Raw genomic sequence first — 21,659 nt, 5'->3', positions numbered from 1 at the left:
GCCACTCCCTAGGTTCAGAACACTGGAACTCTTCTGGAAAGCAGGAACTCTTTTCTTACCTAGGCGTGGCTGTGGAAGGAGACACCTAAGCACTACAGGAGGCTATTTAAACCACACCCGATGGATGAATCTTGCTTTGCGTTATTCTGCATTCTCTGCAGCAGAACGCTCATCGTGTCTTCTGCTTCTGATCCTGGGCCTAAGGGAACAAAGGCTTACCATCCTGGAATCCAGTCTTCAGCAGCACCTGTAAAGACAAAGAAAGAACAGGTTAGCACTACGGTCTTCAGTGGCAGCGCATCTCTTACCTGGTCCATCGGCTGTCACCAACGCCTCGTGCTGCATTCCGGCATCTGAAAGACAAAGGCTTACCTACTCTTCGCATGCTCCGGAGGTCTTCGCACTGCATTCCGGCATCTGAAAGACAAAAGCTTACCAGCTCTTCGCACGCTCCGGAGGCCTTCGGCGCTGCATCCCGCATCTGAAAGACAAAAGAAGGTGCGTTTAAAGACATTGGGCAACTTTATTACTCACGTGCCATTACTCCTTCCCACGCCGAATCCAGTGGGTATTCCAGCACCCTTCAGCTTCTCTAAAGCTCCGAACTTGTACCTGCAAGATAAAAGGGACAGTTAATGCGCATCGTGAAGCAGGCTACAAGCGCTTACTTACGTGCTTCCAGGCGCTTCTATTCCTCACGCGGGTTCGATCCTCAACTCTCATCAGCCCGCCATCCGCCATCGCCGGAACCCTGCAAAACAAGAGATATCATTACAAAAGACTTTTAAGACATTTGAAGTGCCCAGAACTTACCGTTCGTGCAGTTAACGACGGACAGCAGTCCTCTGAGGTCAAGAGGCCTGCACTCTTATCCAGTGAAGAAACTGGTTACGGCACCCTGCCCCGAGGCAGATGGAGAGCTCGGCGTTCACTTACCTAAGGTGGGGGCGTTAACCTTTGGGGTTCTACAGGAGAAGAGAAAGGGAAGAGGAGAGAGGCACCCAATAACCCCAGTTCATTAATCCCATATTTTCTATCTGCAGACATCTTACTCTTCGAGTCAGACATACAGTGCACAGAGGTCCAGCCCAAAGAGCCAACCGTGTGTTACACATCACCTTTGAAGATACGGCATTCACCCAGTCAAGACCGGCGCCTCTGCGGGAATCAGGTGAGCGTTACAGAACCCCGCTCCTGTGGTTCCCATTAACCCTGTGCAGATTAATCTACCTGGAAACATGCCGCTGGCCCCACCTGAACGCTTTGCTGGGGACCCCAAACGATTCGCCGTATTCATGAATCAGTGTCGTTTGCACTTCCTCTGCAGACCTGGCGCCTTCCCTAATGATCAGACCAAAGTAGCCTTTGTATTGTCATATCTCAGCGGCTGCGCTGCCGATTGGTCAGTTCCACTGGTTACTCAAGATAACCCGATTCTCTGTGATTTTCAAGGATTTCAAGCAAGCATGGAAAGGTTATTTGCTCGACACTCTCAGGGGCAGGCTCTGGATGACGAACTTCTATCCCTGCGACAGGGCAATCAGGACCTCCTATCCTATATTGCAACCTTTAATAGACTAATTGTGGAAACGGGATGGCCAGAGGATAAAAGAGTCACGTTATTTTATCGAGGTCTACGCGGAGAACTTAAAGATGTCTTGGCCCAAGTTGTAAATCCGCCCCAAGAATGCACAGAATATATAGACTTAGTGGTCCAATTGGATCACAGACTTCAAAACAGAAAAACAGATCGGTCCAGGTTTGAGACCCGGGTGTTGGTCAAGACCCACGCTAACCCCAAGGGAGTTGATGTCTCTGAGCCTATGCAAATTGTAGGGGTTAAATAATCCTTAACTCAAAAGGAACGTGAAAGGAGGCGGCAGTTAAGATTATGTCTTTATTGTGGGAACTCTGGACACTTTCTACGAGATTGCCCGGCAAAACCGCCCCGAAAAGCGGTAGGAGTCGCTGATAAAAACCATGAAGACTCTGTTTCGGGAAACGACTCAGCCCGACAAGCGTAGGGGTCCGCTTGCCGAGCTTGAAAACTAACTCTCAGACCTCGCATTTCATTGTGCCAATGGTTCTCGTAGATCCAGAAAAGCCTAAGCGGTTGCATGCAATAAAGGCATACATCGATAGTGGGGCTATTAGAAACTATGTGGATCATGAACTGGCCTCCCTCTCCGTCCTAAAACCAGCAAAGATGTCATCACCACAGTCGATGGAACTGAAATTGCCTCTGGACCGGTAACACATTCCACTACTGGGGTGACTCTTATTGGTCCTGACGGCCATCGGGAGGCAGTTGTGTTTGATGTAATCAAGGCTCCACAGTTTCAGGTTATTCTTGGAATTCCTTGGTTAGAGACACATAATCCTCGAATTGATTGGCGAGCTAAGAGAATAACCTTCCCGGATTGTGCACAAACATGCTACCCAGAAAACCTGAAGATTAATCTAGCATCTGTAACCTCTGCCTCCATGCAATTACCTCTGGAATACCAGGACTTTCAGGACGTCTTCCAAAAGGAACAGGCCAACACGTTACCTCCTCACCGATCGTACGATTGCCAAATCGATCTGGTGCCCGGTGCACAACCCCCTTGTACCAGGATTTATGCCCTTACCGAACCTGAGAAACTGCATTTGAGACAATATTTGGATCAATACCTCGCCAATGGTTTTATTCGCCCGTCAAAGTCCCCGGCATCCTCGGCTTTGTTCTTCGTGCCTAAAAAAGAAGGCGACCTTAGAACTTGTATCGATTACCGCGCATTGAACCAGATAATGGTTAAAAACCGTTATCCTCTGCCTCTGATTCCTGAACTCCTTGACCAGGTGAAGGACGCTTGCATATACACCAAGTTAGATCTCCGGGGGGCATATCATCTGGTGCGAGTAAAAGAAGGCGACGAATGGAAAACAGCCTTCCGTACAAAATATGTATTATTCGAATATCAGGTAATGCCTTTCGGGTTGTGCAATGCGCCTGCTGCCTTCCAATTCTTCATGAATGATGTCCTTCGGGAACTCATCGATGTTTGTGTTGTCGTCTATATCGATGACATTCTAGTGTACTCCTCTTCGGAATCTGATCACAGAAAACACGTTAGGGCAGTTCTGGAAAAACTGTGCCAACACAAACTATTTGCTAAACTGGAGAAATGTGTTTTCCATACCACAGAAGTTGAGTTTCTCGGTTTCATTCTGACACCCAAAGGAGTCCGAATGGACTCACGAAAAGTGGATGCCATCCTCAAATGGCCATCACCTAGCTCTGTAAAAGGGGTTCAAAGCATGCTCGGCTTTGCCAATTTCTATCGCAGGTTAATCCCGGAATTTTCACGCATAGTACAACCCATTACTGCACTCTTGAGGAAAAATAAACGTTTTGAATGGTCTGAAGAAGCCGAGCAGGCCTTCCAGGATTTAAAAGCTAAGTTTACCTCCGCACCTATATTGAAACACCCACGTCCAGATCTCCCGGATGTCGTCGAAACTGACCCATCCAGCCTAGCCATGGGAGCAGTTCTGTCTCAAAGAGATCCTGAAACCAACCAACTGCATCCCGTAGCATTGTGGTCCAGAAAATTCTCGGCACCAGAGATTAATTACGCAATCACTGACAAAGAACTGTTAGCCATAAAGTCCGCTTTTAAAGCCTGGCGGCATTACCTGCTTGGCGCTCGACATACCATCGGCACCAGAGATTAATTACGCAATCACTGACAAAGAACTGTTAGCCATAAAGTCCGCTTTTAAAGCCTGGCGGCATTACCTGCTTGGCGCTCGACATACCATCACCGTGATCACTGATCACCGGAATTTACAGTATTTGAAAACCGCCAAGGCTCAGTCATCACGGCAGCTCCGACGGGCTTTGTTTTTTGCTGAATTTGATTTCATGATTACCTATCGACCTGGCTGCAAGAACGGCAAAGCAGACGCCTTATCCCGAATTGGAATGGGAGAATCTGATACAAACTCAGAACCAGTACCAATAATTCCCGAACAGAGAATTCTAGGCATGACTTCGTTACAGACGCTTGAAGACATTCAAGTCAGCGTGAAACAACTCCTGGACCCTACAGTCCTACAGGATTGGATACAAAAGGGATCACACTTTACCATAGATAATGGTTTACCTTATTACCAAGGACGCTTATTCCTGCCGCACAAGGATTTACACAAACTAGTTATTTCAGGTTATCATGATACATTAATAGAGGGACACCCCGGTATTGCCAAGACAATGGAAAAGGTGAAACGACAATTCTGGTGGCCCTCTTGGCGAAAAGATGTTAAATCTTTTGTGATGTCCTGTGGTGTTTGCGCCCAAAATAAAGGTAAAAAGAAAAGACCAGCCGGTCTCCTTCAACCTCTAGACATACCGCCAGCACCCTGGCACACCCTATCAATAGATTTTATTACGGACTTGCCTCCTTGTTCGGGATACAATACCATTCTGGTAATTGTGGATTTGTTTTCCAAAATGGCCCACTTCATTCCTTTGAAAGGTTTACCTTCAGCTTCTGACCTAGCCAAAGAATTCCTCGAAAATATTGTTCGGCTACATGGATTCCCATCTATACTAATCTCTGACCGGGGAAGCCAATTAATTTCCCACTTCTGGCGCAAATGTTGTCAAATGGCACAAATCGACGTAAGATTATCGACCAGTCACCACCCTCAGACCGATGGTCAGACCGAGAGGACAAATCAGACCCTTGAGCAGTACTTACGGTGTATGTTACAGCAATCTGAAAGCAACTGGAAAGACATTCTTTGGATAGCCGAATACGCATATAATAATTCGGTACACTCTGGAACTGGCCATAGTCCTTTTTATACCTTGTTTGGACATCACCCTCGAACCTCAAACCTCGACTCACCTCAGAACCTCGGAGTGCCCGCAGTAGAACATCTGCATTCTACCATTACCCGAGCCTTCAAAGAGGCAACCACGCATTTACAACAAGCCAAGAGAAAATACAAGGAGAATGCTGACCTACATCGGAGTGAAGCACCTCCGTATCAGATTGGGGATCAAGTGTGGTTAGCTACCAGACATTTACCGCTCAAAGGGCCTCGAACTTTTAACCCAAAATATCTGGGACCTTATTCTACTACGGCAATAATTAACCCAGTAGCGGTTAAACTTGATTTACCAGCTAATATGCAAATTCACCCTGTTTTTCATGTGTCACTTCTGAAACCAGTGGTATCCGGAACCCGACTACTCAAACCTCCAGAACCTATTCAAATAGATGGGGAACCCGAATTCGAAGTGAAGAACATTTTAGATTCAAAAATGTTTAGGTCAAAGCTTTTCTACCTAATTGATTGGAAGGGGTACGGACCTCAGGAGAGGTCGTGGGAACCCAGTGACCATGTGCATGCACCTCGATTAGTCAGGAAATTCCACCGATTCTTCCCAAACAAACCAAAACCCCCGGAGGGAACAACCTTGGGAGGGGCTTTGGGGGGGAGTGCTGTCATGATGCCTATGTCACGATGCCTGCTCCCTGGGAGCCGGCTCAGGCCCTGCGTCCCCGAAAGCGGACATCAAGTCCCTGGGGAAGGTCCCAGCAACCCCTTATAGGGGCCCTTTGGACAGCGTCCTGGCGCCTATGGCGCCAGGCTCATAGAAAATGTCAGTCCTGGCGCCATAGGCGCCAGGCTCATTATGAAAGTGTTTGGGTGCACTTACCTGATGCAGACCATGCTGCAGAACCCCGGCCTCCTTGAGGCCTGAAAGGAACTACTTTACCTGTGGGACTCATTTACGACCCGGGCGTGGTCGGGGAAGGATACATACCTGATTGGAGGAAGGACACATTCTAGGAACTTCTTCCAAGGCTATTTAAACCACACCCGATCAGCCACACGTGCTTCGCGTTGTTCTGCATCTAGCAGCTGGACGCTCACCGTGTCTGCTCCTGCATCTTGACTTCTGCCACACCTGCCAGCATCCTGAATCACCTGCAAAGGAAGGGAACAAGAGAACAGAAGAAGGAAAAGGCCTCACCTGCTAAATCTGCATCCCAGAGACATTTCGCCGACAATCCTGAAAAGGAAGACATTTATTTTTAAAAGCACATCGCATCGATCGCTGCAGCGCCGCATTCTACTCACCTTTACAGGGCGCCTCCATGTTCATTAGCGACCATCCGGATTCGCAGTCGCGCCCCGCGCCTAGGGAGAAAAAGACAAGAACAAAGGTGAGAGAAAGAAGGGAAAAGGGAAGCTAAAACTCCATGTCAAGACTTACCTGTTGGGTCATTCCCTTTTCATTTCGGGTCCGCGCCGCATCCAGGCATTTTCGGACCCCAGCCCCTAAGGGGAAAAAGACATCAGCGTTAATGAGTGAATGAAAAGACATTACCAAAACACTCATTAAAGACTTACCTGATTTCCACAAGGATTTCACCGCTCACCTCGGGTCGGTACCTGTTCCCCGGCATTCTGTACCCCGGCCCCTATGGGGAAAAAGACACTAGCATTAGAACATTAATGCATGGACACAAGGGGAACCACTTATAGAAAAACTTACCTGGAAGCCAAGCAAGTTTGGTTCTCACCCATCCGAAAATCCAGTGACGTAACTGGATACCAACGCGCCCCTGCATCAGAAGCAGGATGGAGAGCTCGTCCTTCCAGACCCTAAGGTGAGACGCTACGGGGAAGCACAGAAGGGTTTTGAGGAGGGTGAGAGGGGTAAGTGGGAGGCCGATTGCATTACCCCGCAGACAGTTAACCCCCTATTCTCACCTACAGAAGGATACTTCTGCGAGTCAGACAAGCCAGATCTGGGGCCCAGTCCAGTCCGTCTTCCGAACCCTGCGCATCACCTTAGACGAGGTCACAGCAGCGCGAACCAGGCCAGCGCCCCCGTGGGAGTCAGGTGAGCGTTACAGCCTACCCCCGGGGACCCAGACCAAGTCCAGCAACCCCGGAAGCAGGCATCAAGTTACCCCAAGCAAGCCCAACAACCCCCGCTAGGGGCTATTTGGGTGCAGTCCTGGCGCCTATGGCGCCAGCCTCGTATGGAGAGTCAGTGCTGGCGCCATAGGCGCCAGACTCATGGATTAAAACTTACCTGATGCAGACCATGCTGCAAACTTACCTGATGCAGACCATGCTGCAAGAGCTCCAAGCCAAACGAGGCTTGGAAGGGACTATTTTTTTACTCGGGTGGGGCTGGGGAGGAATACTTACCTGGGACTACTTTGGAGGCTATTTAAACCACACCCGAATAGCAGCACACGCCTGCAAGTCTGCATCCAGTCTTCTGCCACGCCCGCCTCGAGTTTGGAGCGCCTAGAAAAAGGGAGAAAGAAGGAGAAAAGTTTAGAACAAGAGCAATACCTTTGATCCTTACCTGAATTCCTGATCCATCGCGCCTTCGAGCTGGAAGAAAGAAGTTATTTTATGTGCGTCGCCTCGCCTGCTGCAGCGCCGCGCTGAACTCACCGGCCTTCGCAGCATCTTCACATTTCACCGCATCCTCCTGCATGTTACCGCCGCACTCCGGCACCTAAGGAGAAGACAAGAACAGCGAGGTGAGCCTAGGGAATACACAGAGGAATACCCCCCATAGACTTACCTGATTTTACCACCGGGGGTACTATTCTTCTTCACGGGTCAGCGCAGCTTCCACTGCATCCTAGCCGAACCCTGGCCCCTAAGGGGAAACAAAAGGACAGCAAGGTGAAAGGAGGGACTAACAAGGGGAACCCTCCTCACCACAAAAGACTTACCTGATTTTACCGCCGGAGGCATTATTCACCGAGACTTCCTACTTTCTCTCAGCACCTGAATAAGGGAGAAAGTAACAGGTTACATATGGACATTATTTTATCGAACTGTGTTGGATAATACAAATCCTTACCAGAACATTACCGGTTGCCACGAGGAACTATTCAGTAGGGTCAAGCTGCAACCTGCAAGGAATCGGGCAAGAGTGAAAGTCAGGCATTTGAACTCTTACAAACTACATACTTACGGCGTCTTGCCGGGAATATCAGAGTCAATATTGTCCTGGAACTCACCAATTCCTTTGAGCCAGTGAAGCAACTGGTTATCTACGCGCCCCTGAGCTCAATGCAGGATGGGGAGCTCATCTTTTCAAATCATCAGAAGAATATTCCTACGGGCCAAGCAAACGAAGCTAGGTGGGCCAGTCCAGTCCGTCATCTCGGCCCTACACGTCACATTGGTGGAGACCGCAGCAGTCCAGTCCAGATCGACGCCTCTGTGGGAGCCAGATGAGCGTAACACCTTCTCTTTTCTTTGAACTAACTTTTCTGCGAACCAACCTCATCCGGAATCCGTGGCACAAACTTTACCGCAAACTACCCTGAACCGTGTGATCTTGAGCAAAAGACTTTTGACCTATTGACTTTGGCCCTAAGCCTTTTCGACCTGATTCTATCACTGTAGTTCCTCTTGCTCAATTGCCCGGAGGAACTTACCTGTTGGTGTGGTTCAATTTCTATTAACTTTGTCTTTCCCTCCCTTTTTAATTTCTGGAGTGCCATTTTGCTCCCACTTCATTTTGTGAGCTTAACTTGTCTGGAACCTATTGGGAGTGGTGTGGTGTATTAAGAGTGTGATTTTTAAACTGCTTTATGATAGTGAAATGTTACACAACTGAAGAGTAAATAAATGTATATTCTTTTACTTGAAAACCTTGAGACAGTGTTTGCTTGAATAATAGTAATTGCTGTCCTTTGAGTAACTATTTGATACTGCTCACTTGCTCTTGAGATAAGTCTGGCTTCTCAGCCATCGCTACCACTTTAACTGTGTAGTACAGGCTTGTACCAAAGGTGAATTTGTACTCTCACTTGTAGTATTAATTGTGTGTGGTGTTCCCAAAGAGTACTGCACATCATTTTGCCTAACACCTTGCAACTGTGGTTCTGGTTGTTGGAGAATGGGTTCTCCCTGAAGCCCATCTAGCAGGAGCGGACAATGGGCAGGTGGACGCTCTAAGCAGGCAGAGCATGGCCTCACACGAGTGGCAAATGTGCCCTGAAGTCCTGGAGGAAATCTTTGCTCTGTTGGGTACTCTCAACCGCACCGATTATATTGATGAATGTGAAAGACAACTGAGCAACATCTCCTTCTACCACTTACTTACTCGAGACCCTACACCTGAACTCCAACTACTTGTAGCTGACAAAGTGGGGAAAGCGAAAGACTGTGAATGGATCTCTAAACAGGAAGCAGACTTCCTTGTTAATAAGAAACCCAGCATTCCCACGTTTTACACCCTTCCTAAGGTTCACAAAACTCTTCTGAAACCACCTGGCCGCCCCATTGTAGCGGGTATTGATTCTGTTTTAGAACCACTCTCTACTTTTGCGGACCACTACTTGAAAATATATGTACAAAAAATGCAATCCTATCTAAAAGATTCCAGAGATGTTATCAACTGCTATGAAAATCTTGAGTTTGACCCTTCATCCAACCTACTTATAGGTTTGGATATTGTTTCCCTATATACCAACATACCACAACAGGCGTCAATTGACACCATAGAAGAAATGCTACTTACTTACCCGAGAAGACAATGACCCAGTACCCACCTCATTTATCCTCTGGTGTGTTGAACTCGCATTGAAACGTAACTACTTCGAGTTCAATGGAAAATGTTATCAACAAATCGAAGGCACAGCTATGGGGGCCACCATGGCTCTGAGCGTGGCAAACCTATATGTTGAAACTTTCGAGAAATCACATATTTATAACAACAGTAATCCTTTCAGTAACAATATCACGAAATGGAGTTGCTACATTGAAGACATCCTGGTATTGTGGAAGGGTTCACAGGATGATGCCAACAATTTTTTTACCTGGATAAATGGTCTCAATCCCCATCTACAATTCACGATGACTTCTAGTAGTGAGTCTACTAACTTTCTGGATTTAACCATCTTTCCCCTTAATGGGGTCTTAAAAATAAAACCTTATCATAAACCAACTGATAAGAACTCCCTTCTTGATTATTCTAGCCACCATATTAAACCTCTACGCGACAATCTCCCCTTTGGACAATTTCTCAGTCTCAAGAGGAATAGTTCTGATAAAGAAACTTATGAAGTTGAGGCTTCCACACTCAGTAAAAAGCTCAGACAAAGAGGCTATCCCAAAAAGTTAATAAGAAAATCAGCCAAAAGGGCATTTAACAATAATCGAGAGGCCTTGTTGGAACCCAAGCTAATGAAACCTAAAGAGGATCGCATTGTCTTTGTGAACACCTTTACGGACCAGAGTTTTGAAATTACCAACATCATAAAGAAAAACTGGAAAATCTTTAGAACCGCAACTCAATCGATCCCTATGCCTATATTCGCCTATAAAAGAAGTACCACCATTGGCAATATAGTTAGTAATAGCAAATTGAAATTGGTCAATATTTCGGAACCCAAATTGACCTCTCTTTGGGGTCTCCCAGAAGCCACTGGGCACTATCCTTGCGGCACATGTGGCGTTTGCAAACTAACTGCGAGAACAAAAGAAGTTGATGTTGGCCTCTCAAAACCCTGGACCCAAAAGAACCTCACTAATTGTAATACTGACTTTGTAGTATACATAATTACCTGTAGATGTGGACTGCACTATGTCGGTAAGACTATCAGAAAAGTAAAAACCCGCATAATGGAACATCGGAGCTGTTTGAAGAACAGAACTGAGAATGCTCCACTTGTGAAACACTTCAACCTTCTGAAACACAAATATGAAGACTTCACCTGGACGGTTCTACTGGCTTTGAAAGGAGCAAATAACACAGCACGTGAAAATAAATTGTTGAAAATGGAACAAAAGATGATTTTTACCCTACATAGTGATGTCACTGGGCTCAACGAGTCGATTGATTGGCACAATATCTAGCGGCCTTGTAAATATCTGTATATACATTGCTACAATTTAAAAACCTATTGTTGATGTTAATGTTGGCAATTCCACCTTGGAGCTTTAAGGCTTTGGCTACTAGATCCTATAGTTTTCCCAAACAACTCTTTCATCTATTGACTTTCTGAGACCCCTTCCTTCTAGTCTCTGTTGTTCCACCAACCGATCTGGGCACTTTTTACAGACTTGGCGTTGGCTGTACCCCTACCTTCGTCACACTTTCTCTTCCACTCCCTTGTAAGATGGCCGCCGGGTTTCACTCACTCACGGCACCCTTCTAAGGATACACGAACATAGTAGTAGGACTATCCTCGGGTTCCCTTGACAACCAACCTGCATCGGCCGCATCGCGCTGTTTCTGGATACTCTGTGTAGATCCTTGAGGGCGAGATACCTGCTTGCCGCTTACTCCCCCGCACTTGGTAAGTTACATTGCTTACAGACGATCAACATGTTGTTGCTCGCTCTTCTATTCTTCTCCGGCTACCGTTGTTGCGACTCGATCGTATATTTTTTAACCTGATCGCACTACTTTGTTGCATTCACTTTATCTGCAGTGCGGAATGCTGTGATTTGCCCCATTCCTTTGGTTTTACCAAGGTAGGATGCCTCTGGGCTTCTGTGGGGTTATCGGGCACACCCGACTTTGATCACGAGCACGCCACTTACCGCTGGGTCACCCTGCCCCGTGTTATTGTTCGCTTAGCATGTTAGTAGAACACTGGTTCCACTTATTTCCTCTCTATGCACTGTGACATAGTGGTTGTTACCTCCAAGATGCCTTGTCCGGGTGGCCCTACACCTTCTGGACGTTGACACTGCCTACATTGTTGTGTAGCATGGCTCGCACATCCACCGCTGGTTTGCATATGTCCCTTTTTGCATGCGGGAGTCACCCGTTGTGGTTCCCCCTTCCCACGATGAGACGCTTTGACGCTTATACTCATAATGGGTGTCTTCTTCCACACTGTTCGCTGTTGTACTGTGTGTACTACTAGGCTTTTTAATAGCTGATATATTGGCTATATATTATTTCTTTTCTTTTTTAGGGCCGTGATTCTCATTACCCTATACCTACAAATGTTAGTAGAGAGCCCCCACTGGCACCCTATAAGGTAATTCTCCCCCTTGATAGGTTGCCCAGTTCATTTTCTGAACTTTCCAAAGTATATAACTATTGAATAAGCTAACCTTTGATGTTTGTTGTTTTTATCTTTTGCAGGTGCTAGGATACTGTAGTGGTATTGTTTACCATACCAATTGTCAAATAGGCTATACTGTAACTTATTCCCTCCTGATGAATGTTCCACACTTTGTTTTAGAGGAACAGAAACATGTCGAGACATATCTCTGAACTTTAAACAGAGAGTAAAATTCATGACATATTTATCCATATTTGGATAGGTACCATTCTACTTAGGTTGAAAAGTACCCTCAGTGGTCGTATTTTTGCTATAACATTACTTTTAACTGGCCATCGGAGCCTGCTACGTATTCCCTATTGTTGCTTTTTACATTGGATTTGACAATTTCTGTATTACTGACCTATCTATTTAATTGGATGTTTTAAATCTGACGGACTGTTTATTATTAAAATTTGATACTGACTTTTTTAACCTTCCTTGGTCCCTCCTAATGTTTTACTTAGAGTGTTTATACCACACACCTCTAGTACCTGCTTCATAACTTTGTCTCCCTGTACTCCTATCACTATCCTCCCGGATATAGACAAAGTATACACTGCTAATTGTGATTAGACAGTAGTATACCGGGTTTCCTTTCCTTGTAAGTAATCGCTGCAGTAGACCTGTTTGCCATGAGGGCAACGTGAAGTGCAGGCAGTTCTGCTAGAGGGACTTCTATGGGGTGCATTTCTGGTGGAGTGGAGCGAGTCTTCAACCTCCACTACGTGTTTCCGCTGACATCTGTCATCCTGTGGATTCTCAGAAGGCTAAGGAGGTTTCAGACCATCATGATCTTGATACCGACTGGGCGTAGAGGACATGGTACTGTGAGCTCCTAGAGATGGCCATCTGCCCAACTCGCCGGCATCTTCTGGGGCCAGACCTTTTATCCCATTCAGAAGGTCTGGTGCTTCACCCAAAACTGGAGTCCCTCAACCTACATGCGTGGCTATTGCATAGCTCTCAACCTTTCATGACCCTTGGGCGGGTGAAAACACCTGATTTTGTATTTGCAGGGTGGAAGTCCATTGATTCCTATGGGCGTGTAGGGAGCATGGTGGGTGAAAGAGCTGCCTAAGTGGCGGGTGACACCCGCCAAACGCGTGTGAGTTGAGAGGTATGCTCTTGAGAGGATGAGGTTTGATGACGGGGATGTCTTGGAAGAAGTGGAAGGGGTTGATTTGATCCCGTTTGGTTTTATGTCCTATCAAGGAACAGACTTCTCCGTTAACCATGTCCATAGCCTCTCATACAAAACAGATATCATTTTATCTCATTAAAGCTGCCCTTTATCTGGTGATTTTGGGATTACCATGGTTGCAATGCCATAACCACTTTTGTTAATTGGACAGCAGGTTCGTTATTTCATGCTCATGAATATTCCCCGTAGTCGGGCTGGGAATCCGTTCACTTGAAAACTGTATTTCTCCTCTAAACCAATCACTGTCGTCTGGGTCATTCTGCCCTCATCCAATGACGGTCCTCTCCCTAAGCTTTAACCCTGGTGGCCATCTTCAGATTGTTACTGCAAGTTTCAGTGTTGGGAGTCCTCACGTTCCTCGCTGAGCTATTTTTCGTGCATTCAAAGTTTTTCATAATAAATTAGTTCATATTTGACCGATTTTGGATTACCATTTCGACAAAGGACAGCTACGGGCAGCGGGGCCTGCTTTCGGCGACGATCTTCATCCACCGCGGATCATCCATCGAAGTTTCGAGAAGGCCCAGCCTTGAACCCACTTCGTGCCTTTTCGACCATGTCCGAGGAGAAGGAGGAGGGCAGGAGCCTCTTCAAACTCTGCTCGAAGTGTGGATTAAGGAACGTATTTGTAGAAGATTGACATCGTAAATGCTTATATTGCCTGCATCCGGGCCACGATGAGGGATGTGAGGTGTGCTGTGGTTTCTCAAAGAAGACCAAAAAAGATCGCTACAGCAGGCTGGCGGCATGGCTCAAATCGAGCAAGGCCTTCGACGGGGCCTCCAGTCATGGTTAGGCCGCACCCAGGACCGGTCGGTCCCAGGAGCGTACTCCCTCCAGGAGGAGGTCAAGAACCTTTCAGGCCAAGCTTCGCGACGCTGGTGGTCCTGGGTACGCCGCTGATGCAGGTCCCAAATCAGGCAGTGATCGCCATCATCCTCGATGGCGAGCCTTCCGGCGAAAGAAGCCTCTTCTAAGAGAAAGTCCATTACCCCATCCAAACTTCGTTTACCAGCGGACAAAACGATGAAGGAGAAATCTGGGGAGGACCGTGAAGGTGGTGCCTATGACGGCCAACCCATGTGTCACCTTGCCCCTGAGGCGTGATACAGTTGCAGAGGCGGCAGAAAAGGCAACAGGCACCCTGGGGATGGAGAAAGGCCCTGTAACAATACTGACCCGGAAGTCTCCAGAGAAAGAAGGAAGGAGGACAGAGCCACCCCGGCAGAACATAAGTGGGAAGTGGAATCACGTGTTACTCCAAAGAAAGCAGTGCAGATTTACACAAGCTCTGGCAAGGGCGATGATGATCTGCCTGATGACTACTATACAGACCATTAGGGAGGGGCAGACTCTGAGGGCGGTGAGCCTTCGTCCACTCTGCACATGAAAAGGCACGTCAGTCCGGACCCTAAACCCCTCAGCCGAGGGACGTGTCGCTAGATATCCTGAAGACTCTACACACGCTGGTCATGGAGATCCAGCAGAGGCTGCCCCCAACACCAGGGCCTGCTCCACCACAGGACCCTCAGGGGCCTCCGATATTGAGCCCCCCTCGTCGGAAGAGGAAGTCTAAGGATGCAGCTAGCCCTCTGCATTATCCGACCCCTCTGCCACCACCATGTTGCAACCTACTCTACTCAGGGCTCCGGCACTGCACACGGACACAGGCATGGACACGGCTACTATGGCTACAGGCACCAACGAGGAAGACGACTTTGTGCCAGCTGATGGGAAAACGTGGCAGGCGGATGAGCCCCATAGGGCTTCCCCTCCGGACGAAGTTAGATCCTTTCATTCCATGATGTACAGGGCCTCTGAAATGTTACAGTTAGTGCCTGTGGAAACTAAAAAATAGGGGTTCCTGTACCAACGTTGCGAGTCCTGGAGAAAAGCCATTATGGCTGTTCCCTTCCTAGATGATATCTGGGTGGAAGGCTTGGCATTAATAAATAACCCGAGTATGACCCTGCCCAAGCGTGACAGGCTGGAGAAAAAGTAAAAGGTACCAGATTCGGCCCCCAGATGGTTATGATAGTTTATTTATATATTTATAGTTTATTTATATAGCGCCTATACACAATGTGTTTCAAAGCGCTTCAAGGAGGGAGGGGACATAGGAAAAATACAGTTACATTCAGCAAAAGTCCTTGAAACAATACAGAATGTGAAAAAACTATCATAATAGGCCTGTCGACATTTCTGATAGTGCAAGTGCATAGAACGAGTAAGGCAAGAGGTAATGGAAAGGAAGGAAAACAGAGCAAGCAGTAACATTACTAAGTCTGACGACAATTTACGCAGTGCAGGTGGTAACAAGAGGCGGGGTGGGAGGGGGGGGCAAGTGGAAGGAGGGGGGGAAGGAGAACAAGACACGCTACTGAGCAAAAAGTCAGTGACAAATTGAAAAGTAGGGGAGGGGGGAGGGGGAGAACAACAGGGGGGGGGACAGACAAGCTGCTATCAAGAGTCACGGGACAGATGATAGGAGTAAGTGCTAGGAGGCGGAGTCTAAGAGGGGGGAGAAAAGGAGGGGGGGGAGTAGGAGGGAAGTTGAAGAGGATGGAAATGAGGAGGGGGTGGAGCGCAGAGCAAGAGGGGGGGGCAAGCAGGGTGAGGGCACACAGATACTCACGGGGGGGCAAACAGAAACTCCGGCGGGGGCAAACAGACACTCACTGGGGGCAGGGGGGTGTAAACAGATACTCACGGGGGGCAGGGGGGCACACAGATACTCATGGGGGGGCACATAGATAGTCACGGGGGGCAGGGGGGCACACAGATACTCACAGGGGGCAGGGGGGCACACATACTCACGGGGGGCAGGGGGGGGCACATAGATAGTCACGGGGGCAGGGGGGCACACAGATACTCACGGGGGCAGGGGGGGCACATAGATAGTCACGGGGGCAGGGGGGCACACAGATAGTCACGGGGGGCAGGGGGGCACACAGATACTCATGGGGGGCAGGGGGGGGCACATAGATAGTCACGGGGGGCAGGGGGGCACACAGATACTCACGAGGGGCAGGGGGGCACACAGATACTCACGGGGGCAGGGGGGGCACACAGATAGTCACGGGGGGCAGGGGGGCACACAGATACTCACGGGGGCAGGGGGGCACACAGATAGTCACGGGGGGCAGGGGGGGCACACAGATACTCACGGGGGGCATGGGGGGCACACAGATAGTCACGGGGGGCAGGGGGGCACACAGATACTCACGGGGGGCAGGGGGGGCACACAGATAGTCACGGGGGCAGGGGGGGCACACAGATAGTCACGGGGGGCAGGGGGGGCACACAGATACTCACGGGGGGAAGGGGGGGCACACAGATACTCACGGGGGGCAAGGGGGGCACACAGATACTCACAGGGGGCAGGGGGGGCACACAGATACTCACGGGGGGCAGGGGGGCACACAGATACTCACGGGGGGCAGGGGGGCCCCAGGCCACCAGCAGCAGGATGGAAGGCACTCCGGTGCCCAACAATGGTTAGGATCTCAACCTTCACCCGACTCGGTGGTCTCTGCCGCAGCCAGGCCGCATATGGGCTTTGTTTTAACTTTACCACGGACATGATCTGAGTTTTTTTTTAGCTTTGATCTTTTAGTTATTATCCCTTGCAAAGCCTTCGAATGCTGTTAGAAGCTGACGCAGCTCCGTTTGTGTACAATCAATTAAGACAAAATCACTGGCGTAAGCCATCCAACTGATCGCCAAATTCCGATTTTACGGTAGACAAAAGAGACCACTTCCAGTGTTTTTCTGCATTTTCCACATATAAATTGAAGAGATAAGGGGACAATATGCACCCCTATCTCAAACCATTACACGTGGGAATCTCTTGTGATGAAGAACGCTCCTGGTTCAACCAGACTCTCACATTGGTGTCTTCATGCAATTTAATGATCATTTTAGTAAGCCTTCTCGGATGCCCCAATGCGTTAGTTTCTTCCACAGTCTAGTTTCTTAGGACTGTGTCAATGGTATTGGATAAATCCAATGCCGCCAAGTGGATGACCGGGTATTTTCCCTTGATGACTAAATCCTGAAGACTGCCCAGCAAGAAACCATTCAAGTTAATACCATGTGATTTACGGAAGCCGGTGTGAAAAGGTGAAATCAGATCATCATTACTTGCCCAAGCTTCCAGATGTTTCAATATCAAACTCGCAAATATTTTACTATCCGAGTCCAGGATAGAGATTGGTCAATAATTTTTAGGCACTAGTCTGCTACCTTTTTTGTAAATTTGGAATTATATAAGCTGTCCGCGAGGTAGGTGGATATATGGCTGTCTTTAGGATGTCATCAAAAAGGAACTTCAGGATCCCTGACCATTCCAATGTGGCTCCCTTAAACAACCTATTGAGGTCTTATTTGATCCTGGGGCTCTTGAATCACTAGCTCCCTTAATGGCTTCCAACACATCATCCAACTTGTAAGTCTTAGCCCCTGCTAACCCAGGGTTTTCAATCCTATTGTACCTGTTTATGGAATTATCTAGCTTTGTCTCCCCATATAAGTCGCCAAAGTACCTCACCCAATACCTTTCAGATAAAGCATTAATAGTACGTTCGCAAAAACCTTTATTTTAATCATTCATCAATGCCCCGAAGGAACGTGAATCTTTCTTTCGAAGGTAACCCAGCATTTCCTCTGGACCCACCTGGACCATTAACGTGCAATTATTTTTACTCCAGTTTTTATATTTCCATTTAGATTTTTGTATTCTCTCCAAATGATCCTGGTCAATAAATCTTTCCTTCTGAATTGCTTGAATCATAGATCTCATTTCCTTCTTCTTTTTGTCGTTGACCTCATCAGATTTAGGAGATTTCTTAGTTTGGTCATTTATCATAACCCTTATTATACTTACCACCAAGGGAACTGTGAGAAACCTGAAGGTGTCTCCCTGTCTAGTCCCCGGGGATCTGTCATCCATGTGGCCAGGACACAGCCATCACCTTTGGATACAGTTCCTGGGGGTGAACTGTGCGGGAGGATCACTTGAATGGAGGGTCCTTGGGGAGTGGGACACTGACGGGTGAGACACGGTATCCCCCTTCTTTAAACACCTCTTCCCCATCCTACCACGTAGGATATTCCAAAACACTGCCCCCCTTTTTCAACACAAACACTTTCGCACAACGCGAAAGACAACGGACTAACACCAGAGCAGTTTACCTGATGTGTCCTAATACCAGGGTCAGTCAAAGTCAGGCAATTGAACAGAATCACACACATCTGACGTTCCTTCCCCTTCCCCGCAGGGATCAAATGTGGAGCACAGGACAAGCAAGGTAGACAGCACATAGTAAGAGCTAATTCAGCATGGCAGTTCAAGAGTAGGCGAAAGATGACGCAGACGGAGAGCGTGACAAGGAGAGAGTTGACCTTGCCCTTTCTGACCAAGGCCTGTGAAACCTCTGCAGAGGGAATGGTAAGTCCACGAACAATAGCCAGCGTGTATTAAACCAAGACCCTCTTCCGCTGATTGCCAAGCCGGGGAAAGACGCTTGTCTCTGTGATACCAACCTTGACTGTGAGTCGAAGGAAAGCCAAGCAGTTCATCACAGCCGTTGAGGGGAGTGTCGATAAGAAACCGAACTGTGTTGACTGAAAAGTAGCCGAAGGCTAAATTGAACTTTGAAAAGCAAAATTATACTATTAATGGAGGAGGGGGAAAACAAGATACAGAGGAGTCGGGCACCAGGTCGCTGCACACGCAGGAAACTCTGGGCGATTACCCAACGGTAGAGACTACCGTAACCAGAATGCTTTGGGAAGAGGCAAAGAAGGGTCAAAGTGGTCATACAGGGGTCTTGTAAAATCCTCTGTACTGTCGAAGGTCTTTGACCGACAGAGAATTGTGAAAGCTAAGGGAAGTGAATCCCACATGATGAAAATTAGTACATGAAATGTGTTACGTGAAGGTTGGCGGGAGTGAATCCGGTAGAGGGAAGCCGACAACCAAAGGAAAAGACCGGAATCCTGTTTAAAAGGACATTAAGATTTGTGAAAGCAAGAAATATTGCAAGACAAGGGGAAGGAAAGTGTCCCCCTTGTCATCTGGGGTCCGAGCCCGGCTGAGGGAGATCCAGGGGTGGAAAGTTATCACCCAAAGTTTGCTGAGAAAGGAATTGTCTTGTTAATGTGTTGAATACAACTTTTGAGGGCTCTGCGCCCAGAAGAGGGGGACCCAGCAGTGAAGCGATCACCCAAAGTGTTTGTAGAACAGAACTTTGTGTTTGTTTGTTGAGAGCATCAGGCCTCGAAGGCAAGAGACTTTTCATTACAAAGAGACTTAACCATCGAAGAACCTGATAGCTGATACGTAACAGTTAGCTGGGAAGGCTTGAGCGTGTGCTGTGCACCAAAGTCCCACCTTGTCCCTTGCTAAAAACGTGGGGCATGGAGACCTTGAGGCAATCACATCCTGACTTGTTATTTGTGAACACTTTTCTTCTTTATTTTGAATATGCTATCCCACACTCTTTCTGTAATTAGTTGTAAGGAATTGGCAATAGGTTTTTTTAGTATAGGCTTTCTTATTTTGACACAACGCCACAATGACTGCCTTATTTGTCATTTGATGGTCGACGCTTGCTTCCATCTTAGATTTAGGTTTAGCTTAGGTGTTTTTCCACCCTGCATTTACAGTTCAATAAACACCCTTGAACTGTGATCACTTGTCTGTCTTTACTGTTGCCACCATGAGTTTCCAATTAAAATCAGTGCCTTTGACCACCCCTTTAATTATATACTGTATCAATCCTGCGTTGATTACAAGCTATTCTATTGTGTGCTGGATTCAAGAGGATGTCCTCATCATCTTAATGACCAGTTAAATGCACATCTCATTATACAATAATCACTCCAGTTGTTTCTAATGCTTTCACAATCACTACAGTTGGACATCAAAAATGTTTCCAAAAAGATGTAGTCTAGGGTAGATCTACAAAGCCCACTGAACCATGTAGTGTACACACCTGTATCCCCCTCAATGGATCTGTTAAATAAAATACAGGCCCAAACTATTTAAACAGTTTTTCCATTTAGTGCCATTGTCACATGCGTCAAGGGGATCTATAAACGGAACCATGTCCCTTAGGGTAGATGTTTTCGAGGTGCCAACATCTACTTCAGTTTCAAAACATACTGAATTAGTCTCCAAGAACAATTATGTGACCTTCTCTATTATTCTCCATTCAATCAGTAGTGAAGTGTGTCAAGGTGGCTAGAAAGAGTCTATTTGACACACACCCTCATGCCAATAAAGGTTAAAGAGTAAGAACTGAGAGGGTTGAAGACCTGTTAATGACCGCCCACTCAGTAGCCTGTATTCCTGTTCTAACTTAATACTTGTTTACGTTTTGAATGCCACAATCTGTTCTACACATTGTAATGAGACCCCCGTTGGTCTCCCCTGAATACCCTTTGTAGCCAGTTGTGAAATCACAATGTACCCATCCATTGCTGGAATTTCTATCAACCAAGTCTCTTGGAGACAGATTAAATCCAGATTTCTCAAGAAGGGCCCTACATTCGGGTTTATAAACTGTTTACTGTGGCCTCTTGTGTTCCAAGTGGCTAATGTAAAGGCTGGAAACGCTAGAGCCTACGTGAAGATGTTGCTGAGTCTCGGCTGGGATTTAGGGCTGAGGCAACCCATGACCAATCCTGATTCATGTGATCTCCGACCCCTTCTCTTCTATCTGTGGGAACCGACCTATCCCGATTCCCCAGGTCCCTCATGCAAGTAATAGGTGGTGAATGTTTTGTGTATTGATAATAATCGTCTTTAACATGAGTGTCACTCCCCCACTTGAGTGTGTCCCTGGTTGTGTCAATGGTCATGATTGAGAACCAAATCTGTCTCAAAATATGGGCTTCCTTCAATATTTGCTCAAACACGACGCTAGAATCTAATCCAAGCACCACTATGTCAGTACGTCGGGGGTCCACAAACTCCACACTCTCAAAGTCTCTAGAAGAGATTACACTCAAGTTCACACTTTCTGAGAAAAGGGACAGGACTGCAGTACGATTCAATACCAACCCCCTATCATGATTTAATAGCCTCTCAAAGAATAGTTGGTATAAAGCCTTATATTTAAGAGGGCACTGTTTGAGGTTGTTATACACTTTAGGGGCAGAACACGTATTTAACTTGCTGTTAATATCCCTATTTCCAAAATTAAAGTCATTTTCCTCTCTACTCTTTGCTCCTTTTAGGACTGCACTGTACTATACTGTCGACTTCCACAAGAATTACTCAAAGGTTTGTTCCAAATCTTACCTCATTTTTCATAAATGCATTGGGCCCCGTTTATGTCTAAAGT

Source organism: Ambystoma mexicanum, chromosome 2q, assembly GCF_040938575.1.
Source record: "Ambystoma mexicanum isolate Mex_15411 chromosome 2q, UKY_AmexF1_1, whole genome shotgun sequence".
Taxonomy (NCBI): Eukaryota; Metazoa; Chordata; class Amphibia; order Caudata; family Ambystomatidae; genus Ambystoma; species Ambystoma mexicanum.
The sequence above is the reverse complement of the archived record's forward strand: the minus strand, read 5'-3'. Positions refer to the sequence as shown.